Source organism: Lathyrus oleraceus, chromosome 1, assembly GCF_024323335.1.
Source record: "Lathyrus oleraceus cultivar Zhongwan6 chromosome 1, CAAS_Psat_ZW6_1.0, whole genome shotgun sequence".
NCBI classification, from domain to species: Eukaryota; Viridiplantae; Streptophyta; class Magnoliopsida; order Fabales; family Fabaceae; genus Lathyrus; species Lathyrus oleraceus.
Genome location: NC_066579.1, coordinates 203,925,341 through 203,940,634, shown reverse-complemented (window position 1 = coordinate 203,940,634; position 15,294 = coordinate 203,925,341).

The window sequence follows — 15,294 nt, the reverse complement described above, 5'->3', positions numbered from 1 at the left end:
TATTTGATACAAAAATTATTGATTCGGCGTTTTAGATTAAGATAACGCTCGATATCATCAATTGGTTGCTCTAACTCCTTGCTCTGAGAGTTAGTCTATACTGCGCAACAAAGGGATCATAATATTGACTACGTGATAATGGCGAACGCTATTAAGGGAATGGCGAATGCCATTCCTTCAAATTTAAATGATGTGGCGGGCACTTGGGATGGCGAACGCCATATACCAGGTGGAGAACACCATTTGGACATAATGGTAAAAAATGACTCTTTTTCTCCTTTTTTAGCTCCTATTTCGCTCCTTTTCCCTGAGGCTTCAAAAACTCCAATGAAATCGGATAGTAACTGCAAAATAAATATAACGAAAGTAAAATGCGATAAAATGCATAAAAAACATAAACGTAAAACATGTGAAATAAGCCTAAAAACACGATACGATTTCTCATTATCACCTTCATTCAACATCATTTCATGCCATTACAATCACAATCAACCATTTAAACATCCATCCCATCCATGTTACAAGTAATTGGTTCACACTTGATTTTTCAACTTTCCATGACTTGATCCACCCACCAATTTAACCAAAAATCATCCACAAAGGCCCAAACTTCATTTCCCATCATGATATGATAATTTTCGGTCTAAACATCCATCAGTGTGGCTTAAAAAGCAAGAAATCACAAAATCCCTAAAATTAGGTCATGTTAGTTGGTCACATTTTGGCAAGAATGGCTTAAGGGAAGTTCCAAAGACCATAAATTCTTCGTTTTTCAAGATTTTTAAATTCCACATCGAGTCAAATTTCCTAAATAACTTCCTCTCCAACTTTGTTTCAAGGTCCAATACCTAATTCACTGAGGAAGGGGTTCAATTTTGCTATTGGTAAAGCTGGTCTAACATGCCTACCATGCCCTAAAATTATGTAATGACCACTACTTTGACATGTTGCCATTTCCAAACCACAAACCCTTTTGACCTGGTTATTTTTGCACTCAATCAAGTTCATGGCAAGGAGCATATGGCCTAAAATTTAAGCAAAGTGCACTAGGTAATTTCATTTGGCCTTGGTCCAAACATGCGTGACCACCCTGATGCACAAACCAGGCATGTCTCGGCCAGAATTTGCATAATCATGCACCAAGCCCTTAAACTTGTGTATTGTGATCCCTTTTGGCCCAAGACATATTACAAAACACTTCAAGACAAGAATGGAAGTCAACTTTGTTGGAAAACCCACTCACATTGTAAAACTCGGCCCCATGTGCAAATGCTGACTTTTCCTAAAATGCCAAAATGGAAATTGCATAGCAGGCCACTTCTTTTCCCATGTCTGTTCCTAATTAATTCAAGGGACCAAGACAAAGTGATATGAGGTGCAAGCAAGCTCAGACAACAGCCACCCTTATCCCCCATTGATCATCCAAAGCATGCTTCGAGCCACTCATCAATCTGAAGCAAACCTCCATCTCTTTTCCTCCAATACATCCACATACCTTCCTTATAAATAGGGGAAGGTGTCTCCTTCATTTTTTATGCTTGAAAGCCCCCAAAACCTCTGATACATATTTGAACCAATGCCTCCATAACAGAGGTCGTGTTTTTGAGTTTCAAAGTGTTTCAATCCAAAATAACCACCCGAAGATCTTCACTAACCTTTATTTAAGTGTTTCCAATACCTAACTCATCCTCCCCAAGCCTCATATAAGCTAAGCTTAGTCGTTAAAATCCTTCCCTGTGTTGTTTATGACCAGGTAGAAATAATCATCTCCTTCACTCAAACAAGTTATCCTCTTGCTTGAAATTTATCCTTGATCATTAACCCCAAACTTTTGGCTTCGATTACTCCATTTCCATTATTTAATTTTTAAATTAGGTCAAGTTTGTTCATCTGGATTGTTCATAAGAACTCCACACTCAGAGCCAATCAATGGCTCATGAGTGTGGAGGTTAGTTTGTTTTTTATTGGGGAAGATGATTCCATGGAAAAATCTGACTAAAAACACGTGTTTTTGAGGTTTTATTTTGGGACGATTCGAGGTTGAAGATGAACGTTGCTTCATTTTTTTAATTTCAAAACTTTGGTTGTCCCAATCTGATTAACTGGGGCGTGCGCGAAATCCATTTATTTATTGTTTTTTATTATTTATTCAAGTCATCATGTTTTGTTATCCCAACTGGGCTATTGGCCTAGTGGGTGAGGGTATGGACTCCCCCATGACCCCAAGGTCATGGGTTCGAGCCATGCTTTTGCACGCTGACCATTTTCCTTTTTTCACTTTGTCACTTTTATTTATTTTATTAATTTTATTTTCTCTTTTGATTTATTTTTTTATCCTCTTATTTTTATTATTTTGGAAAAATGTTGAACACCAACCCCCATTATTTTTATCCCTGGAATTTAATGGTGATTTGATTTATTTTATTTGGATCATTTTTTATAGACTTTTGGAGCCTTGAAATGAATGACTAATGAAAATCACTTAAGTCATGATATGCTTGTTTTAAGGTTGATAAAAACCTTCCACACTTCATACCTACCATTAGATGACCATGAGTTCATCCATGGTACTTTGAAGTATGGATAGGTTTCCCCTACTTCAAGCAACTTGGTCATTTGACTTGTGATTGAAGTTCAATTTGGTTAACATGGATTCATCTGATACATTGCCTTTTCATTTGGTTTATACTAACTCAATAACCCTTATATACTTTGTTTATTTATCATTTTGACTGGTTTATACTAACCCTTTAAGTTGTTAACTTTGCCTTATTCATTTAACTTGTTAGTACCTCATATGGGTCATTATAAGTTGCTAACCATAACATCTAAAATCAATCATTTAATTTTGGGTTGTATAGTCTTCTTTTTTGTCAATCTATTGATAGATGGACTTGAGGTTGAACAACTTTCATCGTTGCAAATCTAGGGTAAGTTGATCCATTAATAACCTTCCATACTTTGCATCAATGATAAGTTATCCCTCGATGCGCCATATTTTGAATCTATTGACCTAAAGATAGATAATCCTCAAAAGTTATCCATAACCCTAACTTTGACTTTTTCAACTTTGATTACTACTAACCTTTTTTTATTGTTATTATCATTGTTATTATTTTTATTTACTTATTATGTCATTTACATTTAAGTATTAATTATCATCATAATCATACACATTTTAATATTTTTCTTTACTATTGTCATCATACAAAAACAACCAAAATATGATAAAATCGAAAGACCAAAAACACTTAATCACTTGGACTTAGAGGATTCCATTTAGGACCTTTGCTTTAAGGCCTTTCATTACTCTTTTGTGATACTTTGTAAACACTTAAGTTTCATCTATAAATTACATTCCGGTTGTAAGAATGGCATCATGGCACCATCTTAGGGGGGAATGTTTGAAAGACCATTATCATTTGTTTAGCATTGGTCACACTTTTACACACACAAGGATTTCTCTTAATCAAACTCAAAATACTTAATAACTACGATTAGTATTATGCTCCGTGAGCCTTAAATGGTGGAGAATGAGTGAGAATGGAGCATTCCTATCCCCACTCTGATTTTTTTGGATGGAATTCGCTTGGCTTGTTGTCTGGAATAATCACCTCTGCCCATAGGCTTTAGTGCAATCTAATCACAAACTCTTTTCTTAAACCCTTGTTTAAGGTAAATCAACAAAAACCATCAAACCTAATTTTTTGCCTTAAGGCATCACCCTGAAAACAGTTTGCTCAAAGGAAAAATCAACCAAACACACAAACATTTTCTACTCTGAACTACAGAGCTCTGATTCCTCACCCCCTAATGAGTGATATGTAGGCACAAGGGCCCCAATCCTCGGAAAGCACTATAATAACAAAAACACCCCTCTTTCACACATTCTTTTAAAAAATAAAACAATGACAGATAAATTCTCACGTACGTAAAACAACCCAAATGGTTGCCATGGAATACAATGGACGTGAGGGGTGATAATACCTTCCCCTTGCGTAACCGACTCCTGAACCCTAATCTCGCTTGGGAGACCGATTTTGTTTTCTTTTTTGTAGCACTTCCTGTGCGCTTATTTTTTTGATGGTTTTATCGACTATTTCCCATCGCTTCTCCGATGGAGGCAGATCAAATAAAACTTGGTAGCGAATCTTCTGATCCAACTCTAGTTTGGAAGTCTATCCAGTTTTTTTGTTACCCCAGTAGTGACAGTTGGCGACTCTGCTGGGGACCCAGTTTTCCCTGAGCTAGTCTAGCCTAGTTTGGGATTGTTTATTTTTTTCAAACGTGGAGATTTATTTGTTATTTACTTTTGCTATATATATATATATATATATATATATATATATATATATATATATATATATATATATATATATATATATATATATATATATATATATATATATATATATATATATATATATATATATATATATATATATATATATATATATATATATATATATATATATATATATATATATATATATTGCTTTTTGTTACTAACATGTACATATTTCTCTTTGTTTCTAGATCTGAATCCCAGGTTTCGTGACGAAGAAATTTGGAAGTAATAATGATTGCAAAGAAAACCTTGTGTGAAAGATTCTCCACTAGAGTCTGAGACTTTGCTTGAGATAGGAGAGGTTGATTAGTATTGGTCCATGAGGTTCCTTCCTCGTTAGGGTCGTATGAGAACCTCACTTAGTGGTAGATTCTCTTAAGAGGATTGATGATCGTCGTTCTTTCGGCGTAAGCATCCTTTCCTTTACTAGAGTCAGTGACCCTAGGATCCCTTTTTATAGAACCTTTAACCATGGCAAGCCTAGAACGATGGTCGCGTAGTATAGGCCACCGAGGTGCCTTCCTCGTAAGGATCGATACAAAGATATCACTTAGACTAGATGACCTTGACGGAGCAGTCGTTTGGCAAGTAACTTGACATAAGCGGCTAACAGTCAAGGAAGTCCATGACTTTAGGGGAAGTGTCTTACATCCAATTTTCCAGAAGGCCTAGATCATACAAAGGGAGAACCTTAGTTTTCAAAGCAGTCATTATTAAACTCCATGCTTCCTCACAATGGTCCAAAACCTTGAACCCGTTCCTGAAACCTGTGGAAATAAATAAAAACCAATCATTCATTCATACATACATTCATCATCAAAATAATAAGCAAAACTCTTAAAGATTTTTGTTCGTTCAAACGCAGAATTACAAAACCTTTTCTCGACACAATCATGGATAGTTCAACAAGGAAAAAAAGATCTACCTTCCAATTCAAAAGTCCTGACATCAGCTCATTAAAGGTCCTCAGCTCAAAGGTGATAACCCTCGAGGAAAACAAGTTTAGATCCAATTTTGGGAATATCATAGATCTTCTGACTGAGAAGGTTGATTATGGTGTTATCACTATAATGGCCCAATACTATGACGTCCCCTTAAGATGCTTCAATTTCACCGACTTCCAAATCTCTCCAACCTTGGAAGACCTCGACAGGCTCCTCAACCGATCAATCAAAGAATATAACACCTTTCACAAGCTTGAAGAAGGCTTGTGTTTGACCGAGCTCTGACTCGCCTTGGGTATCAACGCCAACAAGCTAGTGGCTAACTGGGGAATTAAGGGATCAATCAAGAGATTGACCCAAAAATTCCACGAAGCCCATGCCTGGGAAATGTTCAAGGAAAAAATACCTGAATTCTGTAGTGCAACCTTGGCACTCCCGATTCACAGAATTGTTCTCTTCCCAAATGTTGAAAAGTTAGTGGATCACTTGTCGGTTGAAGTCTTTTTAACAAAGAATCTGATGCCTTTTCTACTTGTTAACTTCTATCATACCTTTCATACAAGGAATGAGAAAAAGGGGGGTACTTTCCTCTGTTGTGCTCCTCTACTCCATCTATGGATGAGGGACCGCATGCCTCAACATGAGACTTTTACTCAAAGCAATCTGACATGGCCTCATAAGTTTGCATCTCTCTTCACCAGCTCAATTTTATGGTTCAAAAGAGAATGGGATACGAAAAACGTCATTACAAGATGCGGATGGTTCCCAAATGTACCGTTAATAAGAACACAGGTTGCATCATCTATAACCCTATTATACTAAAAAGACAACTGAGGTAAGCCATGTTGAGTCCCCTAGAGGAAAGAGACTTCATTCCTTTCGTCGTCAATACTGTATACCCACTCAATTCAAGTATGAAGAGAGTACGAAAATCTTGGACGCGCATAGTCCGTATTAACCAAGAATGGGGTAAGAAAAACATCCTAGCCAAGGAACCCTGCTTTGTGTGGGTAAAAGAGAGGGATAGGGTTGTTAAGATGTCGTTTCTATTTGATCCTTCTTTATTCCCACTAATGCCCGAGCCCGATCCTATCCTACAAGAGGACATGGACAAGCTTACCAACCAAATCAAAGAGCTTGAGTTGGAGAACACTCAATTATGAGTCCAACTCAATCGTGCCAAGAAACGTAATCACATCTTGGAGGATAACGGTAAGAAAGCTTGTGAAAAATTCAAGGATAGGAAGAAGACGCTCTGGATAGCCGAAGGATAGAGACTTTGGGTTGGTGGAGCTCTACAAGGAGCTAACTCAGAGCTATACTTCCACAACGACAATTTGGATCAAGTGTACTAAGTCATCAAGGACCTTGAGAAGACTGTCAAGAGGTTAAACGCAATGAAGAAAGAAGTGAGGGAAGACTATGAAGCCCGGATCCTTGAACTGAGGACCACTCTCAAGGAATATAAGGACCTCCTAGCTAAGGTACAGATGTAGAAAGAACTGGTTCACCGAAGCTTCTTACGCGAGCAGTTCAACCTTGGACGGGCTTGCGAGAAAATCAAGAATCGGAAGAGGGGGATCTATGACCAAGCCTATGTGGAGTTAAAAACAACTGTATAAATTGGGAGGAGCATTGTCGTGGAGCCTAAGCTACCATTGCTCAAAGGGATGGAATCATCCACAACCTCCAAACCCTTTACAACGAGTGGAGGAACAAATACGCCAACATGGTGGTACTGACTAACTATTCCCTTCAAGACTTTCCTGATAAGTTGAAGGAGGTTAATATGATCATGTGCCCAAATAATACCCCTGAGGAGGTCTATCACTTCGTCAAATTCTGCAAGAAGACGATGGTTGAACTCATTACTGACATTGAGGCTCTTCGCAAGTCTCAGGGGGTCACTTTCAGGGTTGACATCTAGTTATTTTATTTGTTTCCACTACTTGTACTTTGCAACTTCCATGTATTGTAACTTGTTTTCCCTTCAAAGGATGAATAAAAGCTTTGTGATTCTCTCTATAGTGTTTCCCTTTATCTTTGATTATGAAAGTAAGTTGTTAAGTAATTCTTGCAATGAATAAACACGATTAACTAAAAGAGATTTGAATAAACAAAAAAACAAAGTTCATGCATCATTTGCATTTTTCAAAACAAAAAAACATAAAAAACCCATCCATCCACCCTTTTTCGGATCAGAACCATACTTCCAAAGCTGACTTTCCAGTATAATACACGAAGACACCAACAAGCAGTCATGGAGCAACTTCAACAGAATCAAGCTGCACTTCAGGAAGAGGTATCCTAGGTACGGTCCCAGATGGGGAAACTGATGAATACTATACAGGCGTTTGCAAGGGGCCAAGAGATCATGGCGAAGATGCAGGAAGATATGAGCCAGCGGGCTAATGCTACAAATCCTCTGGTTCCTCTGGTGGTTGAGACTCTGACTCCTCCTCCTCAGGTTGACCCTCCAATCCACATCGGTGAACTCGACGGTGTTCCACATGTCAACCTTCATCCTCCTCTATTGAAATAGACGACCAACACGATGCTTTCTTTAGGCCTAGGGATGCCTCTCAGTATGAGGCCTTCGGTCCGGTGACCAATGAGATGGAGAATAGGGTAAAGGCTATTGAGGAGAAGCTCAAAGCAATGGAGAGTACAAACACGTTGGGTCTTGATGCGGCAGAAATGTGCCTAGTGTCTGATGCAAAGGTCTAGGGAAACATTTAAGGAGTATGGCCAAATGTGGAGGGAATTAGTGGCTAGGGTACAACCCCCATTGCTGGAAAAGGAGTTAATAGACATGTTTATGGGTAACCTACAAGGCCCATATCTTGACAGATTGGTGGGAGCACTTCTTCGGGTTTTTCTGACCTAGTCTTAGTCGGCGAAAAGATCGAAAATATGATCAAGATGGGAAAGATCCAAAACTCTCCAAGTGCATTAGGTGCATCAAAGACTCCTTTTATTCCTTACAGAAAAAAGAGAGAAGACGAGACCAGTGCCGCAACCATCATCCGAACCAGAAATCCAACCTATCAACAAGTAGCCAATGTGGCTCCCATTCAACAATAACAATAAACTCTTGTTATTCCCATTCAAAAACCACAATAGCAACAGTAGTATCAACCACGTCAACAACCACACTCAGATGCCTGTTGTTAGTTCCACTTTGGCGCTCCCGGGAACTCTGTTGAAAATTGTACAGCGTTGAAATACAAAGTCCAGGATCTGATCGACTCCAAGGAAATTACGTTCGCGCCTAACGGTCCGAACATAAACAATAATTCTATGCCTCCCCATGATAAGACAAATGTAAACATGGTGGACCTGGACATGGGAAGGAAGGTCATAAACTTTGTCAATGATTTGAAGACTCCACTTTTGGAAATAAATAATGTACTATTGACAAGCGACACGTTCTCTTTTTGTGCTCGGACTTGTGAATACTGTTTAAAAGACCCACAACAATGTGAAGTTTTGAAGATTTATATTCAAACTCTCATGAACCAAGGATACTGATAATTGATTGACCCTCCACTATCAAGGATGTCTCAACCCTTGAGAATTTGTACGACGAAGTTCCTCGCTTGAAAATTCCCTATAATCTTTCTCATTTGACTCTTTCGGTAAACCTTGTTACTTCAATGATCATAACATCCCAACACCATTTCCATACAATGATACCAGAGCAGTTTCTTAGATGTATGATACATCAGTCTATATCCACGGCCAGAAAGTACAAGTAGAACCAATCAAGTATGATGACCCGTTAATAAGCATTGTCAAAACTGGCGGCGTAACCAGAAGCGGAAGAATCTTTGCACCAGCACCACCTTCAATCGAGAATGGTGGTCCATCAGTCCTGGATAGGGGCAAGCAAGTTGATAATGCCCAACCAAGGCAAGACCCTCTAGCAACCAATGAAGTAGATGAGTTTTTATGTATCATCAAGAGAAAGTGACTATCGGGTGGTTGAACAACTCAACCAAACACCCTCCAAAATTTCAATGTTATCTCTACTGATGTGATCAGAGGCCTAAAGAGATGCTCTGGTAAAGTTTTTAATGGCTTCCCACATACCCCAAGAAATCTCGGTCTTCCAGTTTGAAGGTGTAGCCAACAATATAGCCATTAGCTTGTGTTTGGGATTTAATGACACGGAGCTCCCCACTGAGGGAATAAACCACAACAAGGCCCTCCACATCTCCATTGAGTGTGTGGATATAGTTCTCTCCAGAGTTTTGGTGGACACTGGTTCCTTCCTTAATGTGATGCCCAAGGGCTCTTTGGCTAAGCTGATTATTACATGACTTGTCGTGAAACCAAGCGAACTGGTGGTGAGAGCGTTTGACGGGTCAAGGAGGACCGTAATTGGTGAAATAGATATGCCCATGAAGATAGGTCCCCATACCTTCTTCATCACCTTCTTTGTAATGGATATCCATCTAGAATACAGTTTCCTACTTGAAATACCGTGGATTCATTTCCCTGGAGCCGTCACTCTGACGCTCCACCAGAGGCGGAAATTTATAGTGAACAACAAGCTGGTAGTGGTAGGAGGTGAAGAAGACTTTTTGGTAAGTCATCTGGAGTCGTTCCACTAGATTGAGGGAGAGGGAGTGATAAAGGAAATCCCATTTCAATTGTTTGAGGTAGTCAACATTGAAATGGTTTTCCTGATAAGGGATGAACCTAAGAAAGCCGAATTTCCAATGGCCTCTCTCCAGGATGCTCTAACTATCATACAGAATGGACACCCTTTGAGTTGGGGAAGGATGCTTGAGCTTCCTTCCAACAAGGACCGTACTGGTTTGGGATACAACTCCCAGAATTTGAAGAAGCATGCGCCGATAGTTACAAAGGGATCAGTGCTCCCGTTATCTGAATACTTCTCAAGTGTTGGATACCTTGATGATGATCGTGTCTTTGCTATGGGAGAAGAGGTTGAAGATGCATGATTGGTCTTCACAAAGACTAATGGAAGGGGTGCCACCAAGTGGACCAAAATTGAGATACCAGAAGTAACTTTGATAAAAATGTAGTTTCCGCTGTTTGTTTCCATTTTTATCAAAATAAAAAAGAACTCGTGTCAAGCCCAAGGCATGGGGGAACCATTTGTAGGGCCCCGTTGAACTTCCTCTTTAATCATTAATGAAAAGATCCATATTTCGCAGTCAATCTTGTGATCCTTGTCTTTCATTTATTATTTCACCTTTCAAAATGGCAATTTTCTTTTTGTTCTAAAAATTATTTTTAAATCACCTTTTCTTTCATATCAATAAAAGCATGAACCTTAAATCGTGCAGATCACCCTCGACAACCACCAATGACAATTCTTCTATAGTCTCATACGACTTTGACAACCAGATTAATCAAGCCATGAAGATTTTGAGGAAGATGTCGAGCTCCCTGGAGAATTGGCAAGACTGCTCAAGCAAGAGGAAAAGGTCATCCAGTCGCACGAAGAATCAGTCGAAGTGGTTAACTTAGGAACAAACGAGGAAAAAGAAGTATGAGTCGGCTCTTATCTATAAGACGAGATGAAGACAAAAATTGATCAAGCTTTTGAAGGAGTACATGGATATATTTGCATGTTCATATGAAGATATGCATGGCCTCGATACTGACATTGTGGTCCACCATTTTCCTTTAAGGAAGAATGCCCTCTAGTAAAGCAAAAGCCACGAAAGACTCGTCCCTATATGGCTATGAAAATCAAGAAGGAGGTATAGAAGCAGCTTGACGCCGGTTTCTTAGCGGTCTCCAACTATCCCCAATGGATTGCCAACATTGTACCCATGCCCAAGAAGGAAGAAAAAGTAAGAATGTGCGTAGATTATAGAGATCTGAATAGAGCGAGTCCTAAAGATGACTTTCCACTATGTCACATTGACGTGTTAGTGGACAACGCTGCTCAGTTATATGTTTTCTCTTTTATGGATGGTTTCTCGGGTTATAACCAGATCCGAATAGCTCAAGAAAACATCGAGAAAACCACTTTCATAACCCCGTGGGGGGCTTTTTTCTACAAGGTTATGCCTTTTAGATTAAAAAATGTTGGTGCTACATACCAACGAGCCATGGTCACTCTCTTTCACGACTTGATTCATAGAGAGATCAAGGTCTACATTGAAGATATGATAGACAAATCTCAAACCGAGGAGGAATACCTTGTCAATCTGGAAAAGATGTTTGAGAGGCTAGGGAAGTTCAAATTGAGGCTTAATCCCAACAAATTCACATTTGGGGTAAGATCCGGAAACTTACTAGGTTTTATCGTCAGCCAACGTGGCATTGAGGTAGATCTTGAGAAAGTGAAGGCCATACAAGATATGACTCCATCCAAAACTGAAAAGGAAGCCTGAGGGTTCTTAGGTAGATTGAACTATATTGCTAGGTTCCTATATCACCTTACGGCCACTTGTGAGACTATCTTCAAACTTCTCCGAAAGGATCAAGTCGCCATTTGGAACGACGATTGCCAAAAAGCTTTTGAAAAGATCAAGGAGTACTTGCAAGAACCTCTTATTGTAATGCCTCATGTACCTGGAAAGTCATTGATCATGTACCTTACCATCCTCGAGGGGTCCATGGGATGCATCATTTTCCCACATGATGAAATTGGTAGAGAAGAACACGCAATATACTACTTAAGCAAGAAGTTCACCGATTGTAAGAGTAGATGTTCATTGCTTGAAAAGACTTGCTACATACTAGCATGGGCTGCCAAACGCTTAAGACAGTACATGTTCACTCATACAACACTGTTGATCTCTAAGATGGACCCTGTCAAGTACATCTTTGAGAAGTCTGCTCTAATCGGTAGAGTAGCCTGATGGCAAATGGCGTTAACCGAGTACGACATCCAACATGTCACTCAAAAGGCCATCAAAGGGAGTGTATTGTCCAACTATCTCGCAACATGACAATGGCATTGGGGCAGTAATCACCTCCCCAACTAGTTTTCACCTCCCCTTCACCACAAGGTTGTGTTTTCAATGTACAAATAATATGGCGGAGTACGAGGCTTGTACCTTCGGTATCGAAGCTACTATTGATCTTAGGATCAAAATCCTTGAAGTTTACGGAGATTCAACCTTAGTAATTAGCCAAGTCAAAGGATATTGGGATACTATAGATCATAAGCTCATACCTTACAAGGAGCATGTCTTGAAACTAGTCTCCTACTTTGATGAGATCACATTCCATCACATCCCTCAAGAGGAGAATTAGCTAGCTGACGCCTTGGAAACTTTGGCGTCCATGTTTAAGGTCAAATAGAAGAATGAAGCACCATCCTTTCACCTGAACTATTTGGACGAGCCTGCTTACTGTTGGGTGGCCGAAGACGAAGCCGACGATTATCCTTGGTTCTATGACATCATGAGATTCCTACAGTTCCAAGAATACCATAAGTACGTATCCATTACTGACAAGAAGTACCTTCAGAAACTTTCTTCCAAGTTCTTATTAAGTGGAGGGGTACTTTACAAAAGAAATTATGATTCAATTTTTCTAAGATGTGTGAACAAGCAAGAAGCAAACCAAATCATAATGGAAATCCATGAAGGATCCTTCGGGACGCATGCCAGCGGACACAGTATGGTAAAGAAAATCTTGAGGGACGACTATTATTGGATGCCTATAGAGGTTAATTGTCACTGCCACGTCCAAACATGCCATAAATTCCATATTTGTGTCGACAAGATCCATGTACCGCCAATGCCACTCAATGTCTTGACATCACCTTGGCCTTTTGCCACGTGGGGCATTGATGTAATCGGACGAATGGAGCCAATTGCCTCGAATGGACACAGTTTCATCCTGGTAGCCATTGACTATTTCATAAAATGGGTGGAAGTAGTCTCATACACCAACGTAACCAGACAAGTGGTGGCTCGATTTATAAGAAAAGAAATCATTTGTCATTATGGGGTCCCCAACAAGATCATTACTGGTAATGGATCTAACCTCAATAACAAGATGATGAAAGAGCTATATCGAAGCTTCACAATTGATCACCACAACTCATCGCCTTACATGCCTAAGATGAATGGAATTGTCGAGGCAACTAACAAAATGTTTAAGAATATCGTGCAAAAGATTGTAGAAACCTACAAAGATTGGCACGAAATGCTCTCGTTTGCATTACATGGCTATCGCACTTCAGTATGTACTTCAACTTGGGCAACACCCTTCTCTCTTGAGTATGGCATGGATGCAGTCTTGCTAGTTGAACTAAAGATTCCTTCCTTGAGGATTTTGACCGACATCAAGCTTGATTAACCCGAATGGGTCCAAGCCCGACTTGACCAGCTGAACCTTATTGATGAGAAGTGCTTGGCATCCATATGCCACAACCAGCTTTATCAAAAGCGCATCAAGAGGGCACACGACAAGAAGGTCTTCCCCCGCAACCCTGAGGTTGGAGACCCTATATTGAAGAAGAGTATTCCCACACACACCGATCCGAGGGGCAAATGGACGCTGAATTACGAAGGCCCATACATTGTGAGAAAGGTCTTCTCTAGAGGAGCCTTAATCCTTGTAACTATGGATGGTGAATATCTTACATCCCCTGTGAATACAGATGCAATCAAAAAATACTACGTCTGGAAAAAAAAGAGAAGAAAAATGAGCTCGATAAGTTAAAAACTCGAAAGGGCGACTTATGCAAAAATGGGTATCCCGGTAGACTGAAAACCCGAAAGAGTGGTCTAGGATTTTTTTTTATAGATTTTAACAAAAAAGAGAGGCTGCATCCCATCAAGAATCCTTCTTTAATCCTCAACAAGTCAATCCCGTGGCTTCCCCAGCAAACCAGTCTCGTGACTCTCCTTCTGAAAGCAAGATCGAAGGACTACCAAAGGCATAGAGACTATAGCAGAATTGGAATTTGGTGGAAACCCGAGATGTTTCATTGTCATTACAGTTTTTTTTCAATTTCTTTTCGCAATCACCTCTTTTAGGAGTTGCTTCTTTGTACAAAATCACCCATTTTTGGGGACCATTTATCAATAAAATCAGTTCCCTCATATGTGCTCAATATTTTTACTTTTCCTGCTTTGTCTGTGAAATGTGATTTTTCTCAAAATGATATTAAATTAGAAGTTTCTTGTTGAAAAAAAACCCTTTTTAAAATAAAAACTTTAAATGGAAACAACATCGAATTACATTTCTTTCAAAAAATTGCTAAAGGTAACAAAAAACGCATTTTGGTATCCCCAACATAAAAGCGCCATGCAGTCCCATGGACTTGGCCAATCATTTCTTCCCCATCAGAGATCCTTAGCCATTACGCTCAGTGATTTCTTGGACATCAAGCCCCAATTTTCCAAGTACCGAAAAGTCAGTACAGTTTCCTCAATCACCCTTTTAAGCCCAATCGCCATTGGCACCCCTCAGATATATTCCCCGCAAAGTCCAATCATACTTGGCATAACTTGCGAACCTCGCATCTGCATAATTCACATACAATAATCCAAACATGCATTAACATTTTGCATACATAACATCACATCATAAGTATCTTCTGAAGACTCATACTCAATTGATTCACCGAAATTCTGAATTTCCCAACCGTTGTTAGGAATTTCCACAATACAGTCAATTTCCAATATCTCCCCAAGAAGAATCAGGTATTTCTAGCCGTTGCTAGGAATCGTCACTGAACTGTCATTTTCTCTCTCAATTGGGTTCCCCGGAAGAGTAAGGTATTCTTAACCATTTCTAAAAGAATCGTCGTTGTACTTCTTTCATCCCCAGAGAGTCATCACAAGATTTTTATCCCCGCATCGCCAAAAAAATTTAACTGTTGTTAAGATTCGTCATTGAACTCTCCCCTTTTATTAAACACGAGGTATTTTGGGCTCATTCCTCAATCCTAGTCAACTTATTTATAGTCGTGGCTAGAAATCAACTTTGAAATCCTTTCCCCAGCACGAGTCAGGTATTCCGATCTTCATAAGGAATTGTCACTGACATGCTCCT